The sequence below is a fragment of the Cervus elaphus genome, chromosome 7 (genome assembly GCF_910594005.1).
Source record: "Cervus elaphus chromosome 7, mCerEla1.1, whole genome shotgun sequence".
Taxonomy (NCBI): Eukaryota; Metazoa; Chordata; class Mammalia; order Artiodactyla; family Cervidae; genus Cervus; species Cervus elaphus.
Window position 1 is genome coordinate 43,847,262 of NC_057821.1, and position 18,544 is coordinate 43,865,805.

The 18,544-nt window shown below is 43.8% G+C and overlaps 1 protein-coding gene across 7 annotated transcripts in view; it reads right to left on the reverse strand.

The window, feature by feature from the left end:
* Window positions 1-18,544, reverse strand: part of PHACTR1 (phosphatase and actin regulator 1) — a 488,777-nt gene that overhangs the window by 272,390 nt on the left and 197,843 nt on the right. The window contains exon 1 of one of the 7 annotated variants that reach the window (XM_043908534.1): window positions 3,660-3,681. The exons of 4 other annotated variants lie outside the window; for them this stretch is intronic. The gene's annotated coding sequence lies outside the window, so the exon portion shown is untranslated. Of the gene's footprint in view, window positions 1-2,694; window positions 2,812-3,190; window positions 3,481-3,659; window positions 3,682-18,544 lie in introns of those variants that run through there. 2 more of the 7 variants (XM_043908532.1, XM_043908533.1) reach the window with 2 other exon arrangements.

The window sequence follows — 18,544 nt, forward strand, 5'->3', positions numbered from 1 at the left end:
GCCTGGTTGACTACAGCCCATAGGGTCACAAAGAGTCGGACATGACTGAGCAACTTCACTTTCACTTTCCTGATAAGAAGAGGAAAAGACACATGGGTGTTCACAGAGAGGAACGGCTATGTGAGGACACAGTGACGATTTTCAAGCCAAGAAGACAGGTCTCAGGAAAAAACAACTCTGCCAACATCTAGATGTTGGACTTCCAGCCTCCAGGGCTGCAAGAAAGTAAATTTCTGTTGTTTAAGCCATCCCAGCTAGTGGTATTTTGTTACAGAAGCCCTAGCAGACAAATGGAATGGTTACCGGTTATTCATTAGCTATGGATTATCTAAAGTGATTTTCTTCTGCATTATTAAGAAGGAAATTCTGTTTCTTAGTAACACAGAAACTATATCAGGTGCTACTCTATTCACATATTATTTTATTTACTCCCATACAAACTCCCAGGAAAGTACTTCACTATTCCATTATACAGAGGAAGAAACTAAACCTTAGAAAAGTCAAGAAACTTGCCCAGGCTCACTCACTGAACAGGTGACAAGACTGGAATGAGACCCGTCAATCTGAACACAAAAGTCTTATTCTTTTAACCAAAGCATCTATATTTCTTTGAGGACGAGATTTCCAAGAGCTTCCCAATTTTACATCTTCTGACCAGCTGTCCCATAAACTATTGAACTACCCCAGAAGTGGACATCTGAGCTGCAACTTGGCATCTGAACTGCATTTTCCAAACTGTCCCTTATGCTGAAAGCACTTTCTTACAAAAGTCCTTTGTAAGACCACAGGCCCTGGTTCTTGGTGTGGAAAATGTTGTTTGCTGTTTAGTCAGTCATGTCTGACTCTTTGTGATCCCATGGACTATAGCCCACCAGGCTCCTCTATCCATGGGATTTCTCAGACAAGAATACTGGAGTGGGTTGCCATTTCCTTCTCCAGGGCATCTTCCCGACCCAGGGACTGAACTTGAGTCTCTGGCTTGGCAGGCAGATTCTAGCCTGTGAAAAAGTGGGCACTACAATTTAGGCAGATTACCAAATTTTAAAGAATTAGAGAAGAAGAAAAAAGCACTCAAAACAGAAACTATTCAGAGCATGGTGTTCTCTTCTGTGATTTGGATGGCGCTGACGGCTCTTGCAGTGTCTGGAGGTCATCCTTAGCAATTTCCACCCTCATTATATTATTGAAGTGCAGAAATGCAGATTTCCAGCAAGTTTCAACCAACAGAAATCTTGATAAAAAAGAACTCAGTGTGCTGACATTAATTATTTAAGTCTGAGGGACTGCCATGGTTTGCAAAAGGGGCTCCATAAGTTGTTTTCCTCAATTGTGAATATTTATAATATTATGCTATCGATCATATTTCAAATGTGGGCTTTAATTAGAAACCTCTTCATAAAATTTATCATCAACTAAGTCTTTTCAATTCCCAAATATGGTACATAATCTCAAAGACTTAAGAATCACTGACTCGGGAAGGAGACTGTGGGATGAACTGAGAGAGGAGCATTGAAACACATACATTACCATATGTAAAATAGTCAGTGGGAATTTGCTGTATGATGCAGGGAGCTCAAATCCAGTGCTCAGTGGCAACTTAGAAGGGTGGGATGGGGTTGGAGGAGGTTGGGGTTCAAGAGGGAGGGGACATATGTATACCTATGGCTGGTTCATGTTTATGTATGGCAGAAACTAACACAATATTGTAAAGTAATTATCCTCCAATTAAAAATAAATTTAAAAAAGAAACCACTGACTCAAGATCATTTTTATTCTAGTACCTGAATATCCTTTTGCAGTGATAACTGTATCAGTCTAAGGAGTTTTTATACGATACATTCAAATCATATAATCTGCCCCAAACTGGGAGTAGGATGGGGAATTGGGGAAGGACAGCAGAAACTTGATAACATCTCTGTAGGCATTATTCTAAGCACACTTTCCCTTTGGTTTTGACATTCCCATATTTTGTTTAGTGCACCTCCTGTGGTCAAACAAAATAGCAATTAGTGATGAACTCTTCCAAATTCACACCCTGCCTATTTCTCAGATTCTCTAGAAGTCAGTGGAGGGGTAGGGGGCGGGAGGGGGCGGGCAGAAAGAAGATCTATTGTAGCATTTCTTATTCATGCCAAGTGAGCTGTTACCAGCTTGCTTATTGATTTTTATCTTTATACTGCAAACCTCCAAATGCCACAGCCCAAACTGGGATCCCACCAAGCCTGTTCCTTTCCTCATCCTTTCATTTCCCCAGTCATCCTTCTTTTTGATCCTTGACAACGTTTCCGTACACCCACCTTCCCGGAATTAACTGCCGGTTCGATTTTTTTTTTCCTTTCCTGTCTCTTTAAGTCAGAAACTTCCTGAGGTTCCTAAGAGCTGGCTGCCTCCACAGACGTCCAGGTCTCCCAGCAAGTCTCCATGGCAGTGAGATTTGCAAGTGAATCCCCCCAGATCTGAGAAAACAGCAGCAGTTGTCTGATCAATCTCTGACTTCCAGCCATCTACCAGGGCACCAGGGGGTTTCAAGAGAGCCAATGAACCAAAGTCCGAGGATTGAAAAACCCAATCAACTGATACTGGCAGCTCCAGAAAGCAGGAAGTCCCCAAACTGAACAAAATATGAAACCAATACTAAATCCGACTAACAAACACACAAACAGCAATTAAATTATTTATGATTCCAATGCCTACCTCGCAGATTTCCCAAGCGCTCTGCTCACACATGTATCCTCCTCTGCTCTCTGCCTCCCCAAAGGCTGTGCTATCTCAGCCTGAGCAACAGACTTCTCAAGAGTCAGGCTCTGAAATACACATGCTACACACGCCCAGACAGCCTTTCGGTGCCAGGCAGCCCCTTCTCCTTTCTTCCCAGCCCAAGGCCAGCTCATGCCAGCTCCCAGACAGGCAGACCAACTCCTCCATGGGATGGAACTGGGGCAGGGAAAAAGATCAGACAGGAGTTGGGATGAATCTAACTCACCAAAGACCGGGTGGCCACCCATCCAGGCGGGAAGGGTCCCTCTTCATCCCTTTCCTAACCTTAAAATAACCCCTCACGGACAGTTTCTCCAGCCTCCTTCAGATCCCAGAACAAGTTGGCAGACTCCCCTGGGGAATGTTCCCTGCTCGCACCCAGACGGCTCCCAGGAGGCAGCCCCCAGCCTGTGGGTCGCAGATAGCTTCTTACCTTCGCAAAGCCCCGGTTCTTAAAAGCCTGGCTGGCGTCTCCAAGGAGTCCTGCGTTTCCCTTGACATGGGGAGCCACCAGTTTCAGAAACAGGGCACGTTTAGAAATGAAACAGAAAGTAACCCGGTGATCCAGACCGGACCCCCGGGACCTGCACTTGGCTTTGGCTCTCCGCAGCCTCGGGAGTCCTGGGACTCTGCCAGCTCGCCCAGCTGTTTCAGCTCAGAGAGAATTCAGAGGAAGCTGCAGCTTGGAAGTCTGGAACTCACAGCCTGGGCTCTGCTTTTTTTGTTTTTTTCTTTTTTTCAGAGTATTTGTTGAGCTTTTTAACATGCAGTTTGTCTCCTTCTGCAGGGAATTACTCAGTGAGCCTGTCACCTGACTCCCAGCGGCTCCATTATATAATTCAAATGGTGCCATTTGAGTTGTGATCAGAAAACCACACTCCTCCCTACCCCCCACGACCTACCTCTCCCTTCCTTGGAGCGGAGGGCAAGACACTCAAAACACCAAACAAAGACGATCACCCTTTCTTGCAACTTCAGCAGAGCCACTGCATTTCCGCAGTGTATTTTTTATTTCCCCTGAGGTTTGAATTTTCTTGGGCAGTGTGCGTGCTAAGTCACTTCAGTTTTGTTCAACTCCTTGTGACCCCCTGGACTGTAGCCCACCAGGCTCTTCTATCCATGGGATTAGCCAGGCAAGAATCCTGGAATGGGTTGCTATTTCCTTCTCCAGGTTTAGGACCTTCTGAATGTCAATGCTGAGTTAGGGGATTTCTCAAAATGTAACATCTCGAGATGTAGGTGTAGCAGTATCCTTGATTTTCATTTAGGGTGGTGGTTTGTAGATTAGATGAATCAGTGAATGGATTTGCAAATGACAGAGCTCATCATTAGTTGAACAGCCTCACATAGATTTAATGACACCTGTGCAAATGAAATCCAAAACCTAGAATGTTTATTACTTTAGCCACAATATCTAAGTTCCTTGAAATCTCAAAGGGTAGATTGAGTGGAGAGGTCTTTAGCCAAAACCCTGCCCTGACCATCAACATCCCTCTTCCAGTCACCTCAGAGAAGCATGACATCCAACTGAAAACTGCATGCTTGACGTGCAAACACCACTTCATGGCCAAACCCCCAGCCGCTACTATCAAGCACGTGGAAATTCTTAAAGCCAATCTATATAAATATTTGGAGCCAGCACTGTCCTAGGTGAAGGTAATAAAAATCAGTCCTAATTTCCCTTTCTTAGCCTAGGCATCTCTGTTCAGGTGATGTGTATTCAGTGGCAAGTATGTTAAGACAGAATTGACCCAGGAATGAGAGATCTTTGAGAAACTTGGGGGGCATAAATGAGCATAACACTACAAGTGTTCATTGCTCAGTCATGTCCGAGTCTTTGCAACCCTATGGACTATAGCCTGCCAGGCTCCTCTGTCCATGGGATTTTCCAGGCAAGCATACTGGAGTGGGATGCCACGCCCTTTTCCAACGGAGCTTCCCAACCCGATCAAACCTGGGTCTCCTGCCTTGCACACAGATTCTTTATCATCTGAGTCACCAAAGGATCAACATAAAAAAATTAATAAATACACCAACCTATTTGCTTTTTCCTTGTCAAAGCTAGATGAGCTGTATACAGTGGTGGTTCTGGGTTCCTATTCTCCTCCCAGCCAGTGGAGACTTGTTGCTGAAGATGGGAAATACTCCAAAAAGACTGTCAAAGTCTAGGGAACAAATGCTAACATCAGCCACCTTCTTTTGGTTTTTCTTGGTCTGACCTCTTTTCTCCCTTTTGCATTTCCTCACTCCTATCAGCCAAAGGAACCTCCCCTTCCCTTCTTGCCTGACTGTAACAGTGTATTAATAGTTGATACCAAGGCTATACTAAACTATGTGATATTAGATACTGTGCCCTAAGAATGGGGCTTTCCCAGGGGGCGCAGTGGTAAAAGAATCCACCTGCCAAGGCAGGAGACACAGGAGGTGCAGGTTTGATCCCTGGGTTGGGAAGATCCCCTGGAGAAGGAAATGGCAACCCACTCACTCCAGTATTCTTGCCTGGAAAATCCCATGGACAAAGGAGCCTGGTGGGCTACAGTTCACGGGGTCGCAAAGAGTCGGACATGACTGAGCATGCTCCTGCCCTAAGAATAGTTTGCAAAGTTCTCTGTAACTACCCACATTCCCCTCTGAAGTGGGCATGGGGTAATTATTCTTCTTCTTATCCAGACCCAAAGAAAGCCAGTGACATAGATGGAAATTAGAAGTCAATTTTCCTACACTCAGAGCGGTTTTGCAAAGGAAGACCCAGATATACATTAAAAAAACATAACTGTTTAACCATGAATGACAGATTGATGTCTGTTTATATCTCTCCCTCCAGGTGTGGTAAATACAGAGTGTTGTGGCCGTTGCTATGGTAACTACTTGTTTATTAATGAGAATCAGGCTACATAGTAAAATATTAGAAAACATCAGGTGGTGAAGAAGAAAAGCAATAATGCAAAATAAATACCTGGTCTCCATACACTCCTTCAGCACTGACACCACAAAACTCAAACTTCCTAGACCAGTGTCATCCAACAGGAAAACAACGTGAGCCACATATGCAATTTAAAATTTTCTAGTTATTGCATTTAAAAAGAAAAAGAAAAAACCAGTGAAACTGATTTTGGTAATATTATCAGCTTGACAAACACCAGCTGTCCAGCTGAGGGGCTCATTCCACCTCCTACTTCAAATCCAATATATTAAAAATATTATTTCAACATGTAATATTATAGAATTATTAACAGAACATTTATGTTCTTTTCTTCAGACTAAGTCTCTGAACTCTGATATGAATTGTACGTATTTTACACTCACATCACATCTCAATTAAGAGTAGTATCTACATCTCAAATGTTCAATAGCCACAAAGAGTCAGTGGTAGCCACATTAGATGGCCAAACTTCAGACTATATTCAGTCATTTTGGCTTGAAATTTGTTCTCTGAGTACACATTTGTCTGTTCCTACTTGGAACTTTTAGAAAAAATGAACTGCATTCATTTGGTTCTAGCTTTATGGCATAATTCAAGTGGTGTTCTCTTGGGTGGAGCAAGAAAATATCAAATAAGCTTGAAACTGAAGTAGTATTAAAGATTCAGCTTCTTTCATGCCACCAGAGGATCATGAAGATTAAAAAAAATAAATCTCAGGTTTATAAAAAGTTCCTTTCTTGGTTTGTCCCATTTACCCAGATTACTCAGAACCATGCTTGACTACACTTTCTGTGTACCCCCTCTTTCTGCCCTCTCCTCTCAGCACCCCAAACAGATCACTCAGTCATAACAAGCCTACCTGTTACCTCTTCTCGAGTCTGGGGATCTCTGCCTGGTGTCCCTGCCTCCACTTTCCACCCATTCACGTTCATATTCTCTCCTGCCTTCAGCATGAGCATGCATTGAAAGCAGAAGTTAATCATGGGATTTCTCAACTTAAAGCTTTTAATAGCAACCTGTTATCTTTTGAATAAAATCCATACTCCTTGTCCTTACATACTAGGCAATCATCAGCTGGCCTTTGGGGAACTTTCTGGCGCATCTCCTGGCTACCCAATATTTGATTTTACATTCTTGACTATGCCATCATCTCCATGACTCCATGCCTTTGTTTAAAGTATGCTCCCTCTGCCTGGAATGTCCTTCCTTAAAATACCCACCCCTTACCAAACAGCAAAATCCTTCCAGCCTAGTTCCAATATTTACTGTGGCTTTTTTGGGGGGGGGAGTGCTTTACAGACATGTAAGATCTTAGTTCCTTGACCAGGGGTTAAATCTGGGTCCACTGTGGTGGAAGTGTAGAGCCTTAACCACTGAACCACCAGGGAAGCCCCAATTGCAGCTTTTCTTGCTCTTGTAAGCTTAACAGCCAACTCATCTATGTTCTCATGCCACTTTTATAAATAGATGTGCTATAACATTTATCATGTTCAGTTATAACTATATGATATGCTAGAAAAGGATTTCCCCAAGAAGGGGAACCACATACCATTTACTTTTGAGTTCACCTTGGGACATAACCAGATCTCAAAAAATGCCTGAGGAATTCCAACACCCTTTTCTTTCCAGTTCTCTTTCTTCTGATTGTCTAACTGCTTGGTACAACTGGAACTGAGCCTCAATTTTTTAATAGCTGTGGTATCTTGAATGCCATTTCATTCAACAGGTGTTTTAAGGTCATTCTTATAAACTCTGGTTATGACAAGTAGATACACAGGTATGCCTCTAAAGAATGCAAGATTACATACTTGTTTATTAACTCCTTTGTCAACAGGCTAATGTCTGTGTCTTTGGTTTTACAGTTTCAGTCTCCATCTCTTTAAAGCTTTCAGTTCTTAGCAGGTTGGGAAAACAGAACACCTGTGTTTTGTGCAGAATAAGAGTATGGTGGCTTTGAGGAAGAGCATAAGAAACACTGCCCCATCGATATCACAGGATGTGACATTTAGTTTTGTTGCTCAGAGAGTCATTTTTGGCTTTATGCATGGCTCTCTAATGGTTTCCACACAATTAAATAAAGTTGTGCTTTAAAAAGTAGAGGGATGGACACCAGAGGCTGCTGAGGACAGGGAAGCACTGGAACCCTCGTTCATTGCTGCTGGGACTGCAAAGTGGCGCAGACACTTTGGAAGAGAGTTTGGTGGCTGCTTTCAAAGCTAAACATACTCCTGCCTTCAGTTCAGTTCAGTTCAGTCACTCAGTCATGTCTGACTCTTTGTGACCCCATGGACTGCCACACGCCAGGCCTCCCTGTCCATCACCAACTCCTGGAGTTTACTCGAACTCATGTCCATCACGTTGGTGATGCCATCCAACCATCTCATCCTCTGTCGTCCCCTTCTCCTCCTGCCTTCCATCTTTCCCATCATCAGGGTCTTTTCCAATGAGTCAGTTCTTCACATCAGGTGGCCAAAGTATTGGAGTTTCAGCTTTAGCATCAGTCCTTCCAATGAATTGAAGAAGGAAATGGCAACCCACTCCAGTATTCTTGCCTGGAGAATCCTGTGGACGGAGGAGCCTGGTGGGCTGCTGTGCATACGGTCACACAGAGTAGGACATGACTGAAGCGACTCAGCATGCATGCATTTCAATGAATATTCAGGACTGATCTCCTTTAGGATGGACTGGTTGGATCTCTTCTCTGTCCAAGGGACTCTCAAGAGTCTTCTCCAACACCACAGTTCAAAAGCATCAATTCTTTGGCACTCAGCTTTCTTTATAGTCCAACTCTCACATCCATACATGACCACTGGAAAAACCATAGCCTTGACTAGATGGACCTTGGTTGGCAAAGTAATGTCTCTGCTTTTTAATATGCTGTCTAGGTTGGTCATAACTTTCCTTCCAAGGAGTAAGCGTCTTTTAATTTCATGGCTGCAGTCACCATCTACAGTGATTTTTGAGCCCAAGAAAATAAAGTCTGTCACTGTTTCCATTGTTTCCCCATCTATTTGCCATGAAGTGATGGGACCGGATGCCATGATCTTAGTTTTCTGAATGTTGAGTCAAATGCTGCTAAAGACGTGGAGCCACCAGAACTCTCATTCATTGCTGCTGGGACTGCAAAGTGGCGCAGACACTTTGGAAGAGACTTTGGAGGCTGCTTTCAAAGCTAAACATACTCTTGCCTTACGACCCAGCAATTACACTCCGAGGCATTTACCCAAATGGACTGAAACCAAATCCGCACAAAAACCTGCACATGGACGCTTAGAGTAATTTTATTCATAATTTCCAGCACTTGAAAGCCACCAAGATGTCCTTTGGGAGGTGAATGAATAAACTGTGGCACATCCAGGTAATGGAGTAGTGTTCTGGGCTAAAAAAGAACGAGTCGTGAAGCCACAAAAAGACAGGGAAGAACCTTGAATGTCCATGACTCAGTGAAAGCAGTCAGTCCGAAAGGCTCCATATGGCCCGATTCCAGCTGTATGGCTTTCTGGGAAAGGCACAACAATGATGACAGTAAAAAGATCAGTGGTTGCCAGCAGCTGGGAGGGCAGGGGGGATGGGTAAGTGGAGCACGGGGAGATTTCTCGGGCAGTGAGACTGCTCCATGTAATGCGATAATGTAGGTCATTACGCATTTGCCCCAACCCATAGCGTGGACAGCGCCCAGGATGAAACTTTATGTAACGTAGCGACTTTGGTGACAGAGATGTGTTGACATTGTAGAACTGTGTCAGTGTAGATTCATCAGTTGTAACACGTGCCGCGCTGTGGTTCTTGATGCTAATGGTGGGGGAGGCTGTGTGTGGGGTGGGCAGGGGGATATGGGAATTCTCTGTACTTCCTGCTTGATCTTGCTGTGAGCCAAAACTGCTCTAAAAAATAAACCCTTTTTTTTTTTTTCAATTGGAGGGACCAGAGCGGCTTGCCCGTGGGTGCCCAGGGACTCTGCTCACTGGCTTCTGGCTTGATGTACAAGCTGTTTTCCTGCTGGGTTGTCAGTTGCTCAGATTTATTCATTGCTTTCTCCACTTTGTTACCAACACACCGCTAAATAAACGGCATGTACTTAGGGACTAATAAATTCTCATTTAAAATGAAATGAAGGGAAAACACACTTAAGGCTTCGAATAATAAATACATATTTCCACCCACAGACACAGCATAATGGCCTTAGTGTCAACAGAAAAACTCTTACTGAGATGGTTTCTGGAGGCTCTGTAGTCCGGGACAGTCTCAGGCTTGGAGGAGGGGTTGCCCTGGGAGGCCTGCTGGGGCTAGAAGAGACGCTGAGATGGGAAAATTTAACTCTCTTGCTTTGACTCAAGTCTGGAAGTGCTTTCTGTGCCCCCCAGGGACCAGCCCTTGGTCACACAACCTGGTGGATTTACCAAGACGCTGCTCAGAGCAGGGCTAACACTGTTTCGCAAAGTACTTGCCCCGGAGAGCCTCAGTTTCCTCATCTGTAAAAGGGGGATGAGGATACTGTGGGTTATTGCAGGAGGTCGTGTCTATGATCACCCTGACGCAGAGTGATAGTGTCAACTGATGGACTGGGCTTATTCTTAGTATCACATATTATTAGATATCACGTGATACCAGTGAAGCATTGGCGATGCCATTAGGGAGCTCAGCTCACCACAGTGCCCCTGTGAACCCCTCTTCCGCTATCTCACCACACTTTCTTTCTACGTAATTTGCTGTTGGCACATGTGAAGATGGTGACCTTACTGGCTTTTATGACCTCTGTCTTCCTCCCTTCTTCCTGTCTTAATTTTTTTCTTCCTCCCCACCTCTTCTCTTTCTCTCTCTTTTTCCCTTTATTATTTTTTAAAGTGAGTTTATTTTGTCCCTTGCTATTCTTGGCCCGCCAACTAAGACTCTTTGTATCGAGGTCTTCTTGCCAAAGCCACATTAAGCTCCTCAGGTTGCTAAACTTAGGCCAGACTGTTTCTGCTCCCTTGGAAGGCCTGCGATGCCATAAATAAGAGAGGGAGCAGGTCAAAGGATGCTTGTTCACGGCAAAGGGGGCTGCTTCACACAGAGCTTCCCAGAAGGAAGACAGAGCCTGACAGGAAGAAGAGCTCAGGCCTCAGGCGTCATCTATATAACGGAGTAGCTAATACCCCACTCTCTGCCAAGCCATGGCGACTGCCGATCTCAGAAGCCATCATTCAAATTGCTCTTTGGCCAGTTCAGCATAGTGTCCCCATGACAGCTCTGTTCTGGGAGAATAAGAGAAAAAGGCAGTTTCCCAGAGGAGAAGGCGGTTTCCTTTTCTTTCTATGAGATACATAGCCTTTATTTCTCTCCAAAGCACCATGTGGAAGTTACGTGATGACCTGTGTCCAAGAAAGACACAAGAGGGGAGAGGCAACAAAACAAATGGCCTTAATAATGGGGCAGGTGAGTGAGGTTTTCAAAGGCTGAGAATGCAGTGGAGACCAGCCCTGGGACTGAATTCTGGTTCTGCCCCCTGCTCACTGCAGGCAAGTTAATTGGCCTCGGCTCTTCCTGCATGATATGCTAATAGTAATAAACCGGGGAGGGGGACTCTGGGGTGACTTTGTTAGCGTCTGTCAGCTGGCCTGGGGTACAGCAGGTGCAGAATGGCCTGGCCAGGTGAGTAGAGCCTCCATTCTTCATGCCCAGAGTGTAAAGAAGACTCCAATGCCCACTTTGCTAAAGTTCCTTGATGGAAGTTAAATGAAACCTCCAGCAAAGGGTAAAGACCGCGTGTGCGTGTCTTCCCACTTATAGCCCCGCCCCCGGCCCCCCAATCCTCCATGCTGCAGATGTTTTCCCCAAAGATGGACCCAAGTGTGTCTCCCATCCCCCATACTTGTTTAGAGCCTCGCCACTGCCCTGTCAAGAGGTAGGATCAAATTCCTCTGCCTCCGAACCTGGGTGGGCTTGGAACATGCATGTAGCCCGTGCAGCAGAAGTCATTCTGTGGGACCCCAGAGGTTAGGTCATAAAAGGCAAATTATTAGCTGGAATCCTTGCTCTTGAAGTTGGCAGGTAAGCAGCTGACTGCATTGGGGCTGCCATGTTCACGAGGCAGCCTGACCTGGTCCATGTGGAGAGACCACAGAGAGGGTTCCCAGACACCACCCCCTACCCCCATGTCACTGTCTGTCTGCAACCCCAAGAGAGACTTGGAGCCAAAACCACTCATCTGAGCCCTTGCTCAACTGCTGATCTATGTCAATGAAATGTAGATGAAACACAACAAAACCCAATTGGAGGACTTCCCCAGCAGTCCTGCAGTCAAGTCTCCACTGTTCCACTGCATGGGGCATGAGTTCGATCCCTGGTCAGGGAACCAAGATCCTACAAGACTTGTGGTCCAGCCAAACAAAAACAACAAACCAACTGGAAGAGGATCCTCGCCTCTGTTACTTTCTCCTGCTGCTAAGTCACCTAGGGCACCATAAATGGGGTTTAAAGATCAGACCTGGGGAGCTGAGGAGAACCAGGGTTTAAATCGACCCTACTACTTCAGCCTGTGACCCTAACAAATCCACATGTCTAAAAAAGTGATAAATACAATGCACAGGTCATAGGATTATTATCAGGGTAAATGAAGCAGTTCACATCAAGTAGCATCATGACTGGCACAGAGCAGACACATCTCAGACATTGTTTGCCATCACCCTTATCACCACCACCAACTCTGTTTCAATCATTATGATGGGTTTTGCTTCCAAGGCATCATAGCTGGCTGGAATATACCCCCCTTTTCTTTAATCACGCTTCCTTCTGTTTAGACAAGTCTCCTTCAACCCATAATCTGTATTTGTGAGCCTTCATGCTAATGTCACAATCATGAGGAATTGTTTCAAAAAATCCAGTCAGTCTTAGCTGCTTCATCTGGCTCAATCACAATCAGCCATCACTTTGCCCTCAACGTGTTTGACTGTCTGAGTCATCATCATGTGCGAAAGGCCAGATATTCTGGAGCAGGAAGCCTGTGTTGACTAAGGATGCAGAACCATCTATCTAAGTCTGTTGGGCCATTCAACTCAGCTTTTCCTTTAGTGATGTGGAAGGGCTCCTCAAGTACCTACAACAAGCCAACAGAGGAGAAAATTAAGGCTCAAAAAGATTGGAAACATTATAGCTTCATTGTTCATTCACTAACCTGAGTATTCATTTCATCATTCAACAAATAGCTATTTAAAAAAAAACCAAACAGCTATTAACAGCTTACTCTGTGCCAGCCTCTGGACATACAAACATGAACAGTCACACTACTTCTGATTTTTATTTTCTCCCAAATCATTAATTCATCATTCATTCAAAAGTAAACATTTTGTTTTTCCATGTGTTTTTTTCCCCCCATAATCTCTGCTGCTATGAAGCTTATAGTTTTGCCTGAAGGGCAGACTATAAACATGCAACATGCAACAACAATAGCGTGTGCTAAGAGCTATGTGAGGGGAAATAGAAAGCTGTGCTTAGTGATAGGACTTAGTTTGAGGGAATGGTTAGGGAGGGCTTCCTGGAGGAAGTGGTTTTATATGGGGACTGAAGGAAAGGTGGGAATTAGCCAGATAGAAGGTGGGCAGAAAAGGGGAGTGATGTAGGCAGGGTCAACTGCTTAAGTGAACGTCCAGAAACCAGAGTGAGTGTGGAAATGACTGACGGACTAGAAAAAAATCTCAACCCAACGTCCACCAGGGAGTCTTCAATATTGCTTTGAAATCCACTCCCAGAATTTTCCTCTGTCCTCCCACTCTATCTGGCTTACAAAGTACATGTTTAATAAATGCGTGGTGAATTGATATTGCCCTTATCATAATCCTTTTTTAAAATCTTTATTGAATTTGCTGCAATATTGCTTCCATCTTATGTTACAGAGTTTTGGCTGTCAGGTAGGTGGGATCTTAGTTCCCCAACCAGGGATGGAACGGGCACTCCCTGTGTTAGAAGGCGAAGTCTTAACCAGTGGACCTCCAGGGAAGTCCCATCCTTACAGTAAACGGACAGAACTATAATCTTAGGGAGACAGATATGGTCTGTTGAAGCACACAGCTACATATACATGCATACATACACACACCCCAACACTTAGAAATTCAAAATACGGGAGTTATTGTCAGTTCATATAGTTTTTAAAAGCTCATGTTTATAGATGTCATTATCTTATTTCTACTTTATTTTTTTTTTTTTAATTTTTTTATTAGTTGGAGGCTAATTACTTCACAACATTTCAGTGGGTTTTGTCATACATTGTCTACTTTATTTTTTAATTAAAAAAATAATTTTCTTAATTAACTCCATTTCTGTTTAATCCTCTTTAGTATGTTTTCCATTTCCAGGCAGCCTGCTTTTGTCACTGAGCAAATAGGTAAAACTGTAATTGGGCAGATTGAACTAGATGCTTAGAACTGAGTGTATCAAAGAGCCCAGAAATTGGCATCAGCCTGTGTTCTTAAAGCCACTACACTGGGATTTCTGCTCTCTGCCGCTACCTTAATTCCTAGACACTGTGATGTCTGCCTTTCTGTGGCTGCAGTCTGGTAATAAAAGGAGACCTGTCCCCTTTGTCATCTGTAGAACAGAGGGTAATGTCCCTTAATTAACGAAAGGAAGTGGTGCAATGTAGTGAGAACACTGCAATTGTTTCCAATTAATCCCACATGCAGTTTGGCAAAGTTAATAATCCATAAAATGACCTAGGATCTAAATATGGAGAACAATCAGCTTTTATCAGTCATTTTTCTATCTTTCCAGCACCAGCAAGAAAATTCCAAGGCCAGATGCATAGAACGTCTACAGATTTACAATATCATATGCTCCTGAATATAATCTCAAATAGAAAAGAAACTTACATGTGCCATTCAAATCTTACAAATCCCCCGATGTTTTACAATCTCTATAATTCACCGCATGTTGACAGATTCAACCACCAATGGAGCAGTTATTTGACTGTTTACATCACTAGGCACCAAAGCAAATGAAAACGTGAAGGTCATGGTCACGGAAGAGCAGGACAGACCTCTTCCATTCGATATTTCTAAAACCTTCTAGGACAGAGAATGAAGGTATCACATGTACCCACGAACACCTAAAAAATGTCTCATGGAGCATCCTACCTCAGCTCCAAATCTTTTTTAAAGAAACTGGGGTAAAAATAACATCAAACTTAGCATTTTAACCACTTGAAGGTGTATAATTCAGTGCCTTTTAGTACATTTGCAAAGTTTTGCTACTATGACCTCTATTTCAGTACTACTGAAATAGTTTAGTCAACTATAAAGGAAACCCTGTACCCAATAATCACCCATTCCTCATTCCTCCCCCCACCCAACCCAGTCCCTGGCAAGCACTGATCTACATTTTGTCTTTATGGACTTCTCTACTCTGGACATTCCACATAAACAGAATCATACACTATGTGGCCATTTGTATCTGGCTTCTTTCCCTTAGCATAAAGTTTTCAAGGTTCACCCATGTTGCAGCTTGTATTAGTATTTTTTTCTTTTTATGGCTGAGTAATATTCCATTTATGGCTATACTAGGTTTTGTTTATCCATTCATCAGTTGATGACTATCTGAAGCATTTCCAGAATTTGGCTGCTGTGAATAATGCTGTTATTGAACTTTCTTATACAAGTTTTTGTTTGAACACTTATTTTCCATTCTTTTGGGTCTCTACTTCAGAGTAGAACTGGGAACTCATATAAAAATTCTGTGTGTAACTTACTGCCACCTTACCTGCCTCAGGAGAAATCTGTATGCAGGTCAAGAAGCAATAGTTAGAACTGGACATGGAACAACAGACCAAATTGGGAAAGGAGTACGTCAAGGCTGTCTATTGTCACCCTGCTTATTTAACTTATATGCAGAGTACATCATGAGACACGCTGGGCTGGATGAAGCACAAGCTGGAATCAAGATTGCTGGGAGAAATATCAATAGCCTCAGATATGCAGATGACACCACCCTTGTGGCAGAAAGTGAAGAAGAACTAAAGAGCCTCTTGATGAAAGTGAAAGAGGAGAGTGAAAAAGCTGGCTTAAAACTCAACATTCAGAAAACTAAGATCATGGCATCTGGTCCCATCACTTCATGGCAAATAGATGGGGAAACAATGGAAACTGTGACAGACTTTATTTTCTTGGGCTCAGAAATCACTGCAGATGGTGACTGCAGCAATGAAATTAAAAGATGCTTGCTCCTTGGAAGAAAATCTATGACCAACCTAGACAGCATATTAAAAAGCAGAGACATTACTTTACCAACAAAGTTCCACTAGTCATAGCTATGGTTTTTCCAGTAGTCATGTGTGGATGTGAGAGTTGGACTAAAGAAAGCTGAGCACCAAAGAATTGATGCTTTTGAACTGTGGTGTTGGAGAAGACTCTTGAGAGTCCCTTGGACTGCAAGGAGATCCAACCAGTCCATCCTAAAGAAAATCAGTTCTGCATATTCATTGGAAGGACTGATGCTGAAGCTGAAACTCTAATACTTTGGCCACCTGATGTGAAGAACTGACTCATCAGAAAAGACCCTGATGCTGGGAAAGATTGAAGTTGGGAGGAGAAGGGGATGACAGAGGATGAGATGGTTGGATGGCGTCACCGACTTGATGGATATGAGCTTCAGCAAGTTCTGGGAGTTGGTGATGGACAGGGAAGCCTGGTGTGCTGCAGTCCATGGGGTCACAAAGAGTCAGACATGACTGAGTGACTGAACCAAACTGAACTTACTGAGGAACACATAATTTTTTAGTGAATACTATCAGAATTCTACAAAGATTGAATCGGGTTGGCAGGGAAAATTCACCCGTGGTGAAATGCTCTGATGGAAATGCAATAGGGCATTGGAATATACATGCTTACGTCGCAAGGGGTCAGGAAGATTTCTGTGGGTATCTCTCCTCTCTGCTGGCCCACAAGCTACTTTTTTTTCAGTCAAGCTTTGTTGACAGGCCCTTGGGCACTGGAGTTGGTATGTCTCTTTTAGTACCAGGCATGTATGACCTAAACTAGTTCCTTAAACTCTAAGAGTTTCATCATTTGTAAGTGGAAGTAGGTGTAATCTATAATATGGTTATGATAACTTTAAATAGGGAGGTATATTTAAAAGATTTAGTATGATGGTGGTTTAGTCGCTAAGTCATGTCTGATTCTTGTTACCCCATGGACTATAGCCCTCTAGGTTCCTCTGTCCATGGGATTCTCCAGGTAAGAATACTGGAATGGGTTGCCATTTCCTTCTCCAGTGGATCTTCCTGCCCCAGGACATGTGTAGCATGTGTATTTCAGAGCCTGACTCTTGAGAAGTCTGTTGCTCAGGCTGAGATAGCACAGCCTTTGGGGAGGCAGAGAGCAGAGGAGGATACGTGTGTGAGCAGAGCGCTTGGGAAATCTGCGAGGTAGGCATTGGAATCATAAATAATTTAATTGCTGTTTGTGTGTTTGTTAGTCGGATTTAGTATTGGTTTTATATTTTGTTCAGTTTGGGGACTTCCTGCTTTCTGGAGCTGCCAGTATCAGTTGATTGGGTTTTTCAATCCTCGGACTTTGGTTCATTGGCTCTCTTGAAACCCCCTGGTGCCCTGGTAGATGGCTGGAAGTCAGAGATTGATCAGACAACTGCTGCTGTTTTCTCAGATCTGGGGGGATTCACTTGCAAATCTCACTGCCATGGAGACTTGCTGGGAGACCTGGACGTCTGTGGAGGCAGCCAGCTCTTAGGAACCTCAGGAAGTTTCTGACTTAAAGAGACAGGAAAGGAAAAAAAAAATCGAACCGGCAGTTAACTCCGGGAAGGTGGGTGTATGGAAACGTTGTCAAGGATCAAAAGAAGGATGACTGGGGAAATGAAAGGATGAGGAAAGGAACGGGTTTGGTGGCCAGATACCTAAGGTATCTTGATTGCAACCTTATATACCAAGAGTTCAATTGTATATCACACGTATCAAGCAGAGAGAGGAAGTGATGAGAGAGAAGTGGCATCCAGGTCTCTGAGAACTCACTGCTCCTTCTGTTTAAGGTCGGAAGTGCATCATGAATTCTAAACTGAGTTCCGATCAGCCATCTCTAAAGCAATTTTATCTCTACTGAATATTTCATCATCCGAAATAGAAACGCTTCCAGCCTATTACTCTGTTATTTACATTGTTACTAAAGAAAAGTCGGGTGTTCCCAGGCGGCGGTAGTGGTCAAGAACCCGCCTGCTAATGCAAGAGATGCAGGTTCGATCCCTGGGTCGGGAAATTCCCCCGGAGGAGGGCACAGCATCCCACCCCAGTATTCTTGCCTGGAGAATCCCATGGACAGAGGAGCCTGGCGGGCTACAGTCCACGGGGTCACACAGAGTCAGACACGACTGAAGCGACTTAGTGCGCACACACACAAAACACACATATTGAGGCTTCCAGAAGTCAGAATGCAAGCCTCTTACAAACGCATTCTGTAGGAGAAATTCATCTTTTATCACCGAAAGATGAAAAAGGCAGTTTCATGAAGCCCGAACAGTTCCATCCCACACCACGAGTTACTTACTTGTGGTAGGAGTGCATGTACCAAGAATCACTCCTTAATTAGTCCAAGCCTAAAACAGCAGTTGTTAAATGTGAGACTTGAGTTGATGCAGAGGGGTGGGCTTATGCCATCATGTGGCAGAGACAGCCATGCTTTTCAGGCTTTATTTTTAAAGTGCGGGTAATTATAAACTTAAACCAACAGCAGAGGGGAAATGAATCATTTATTTGTCTCTCTTAAACAGTTTCTTTCCCAACAAAGTGTTTCCTTTTCTGTAGCATTTACCTAGCTTGCGAGGTGTTACTCTGTGTCCTGAGGACTTCAGCATCTGCACTTTGATCACAAATTGTATAGTAAA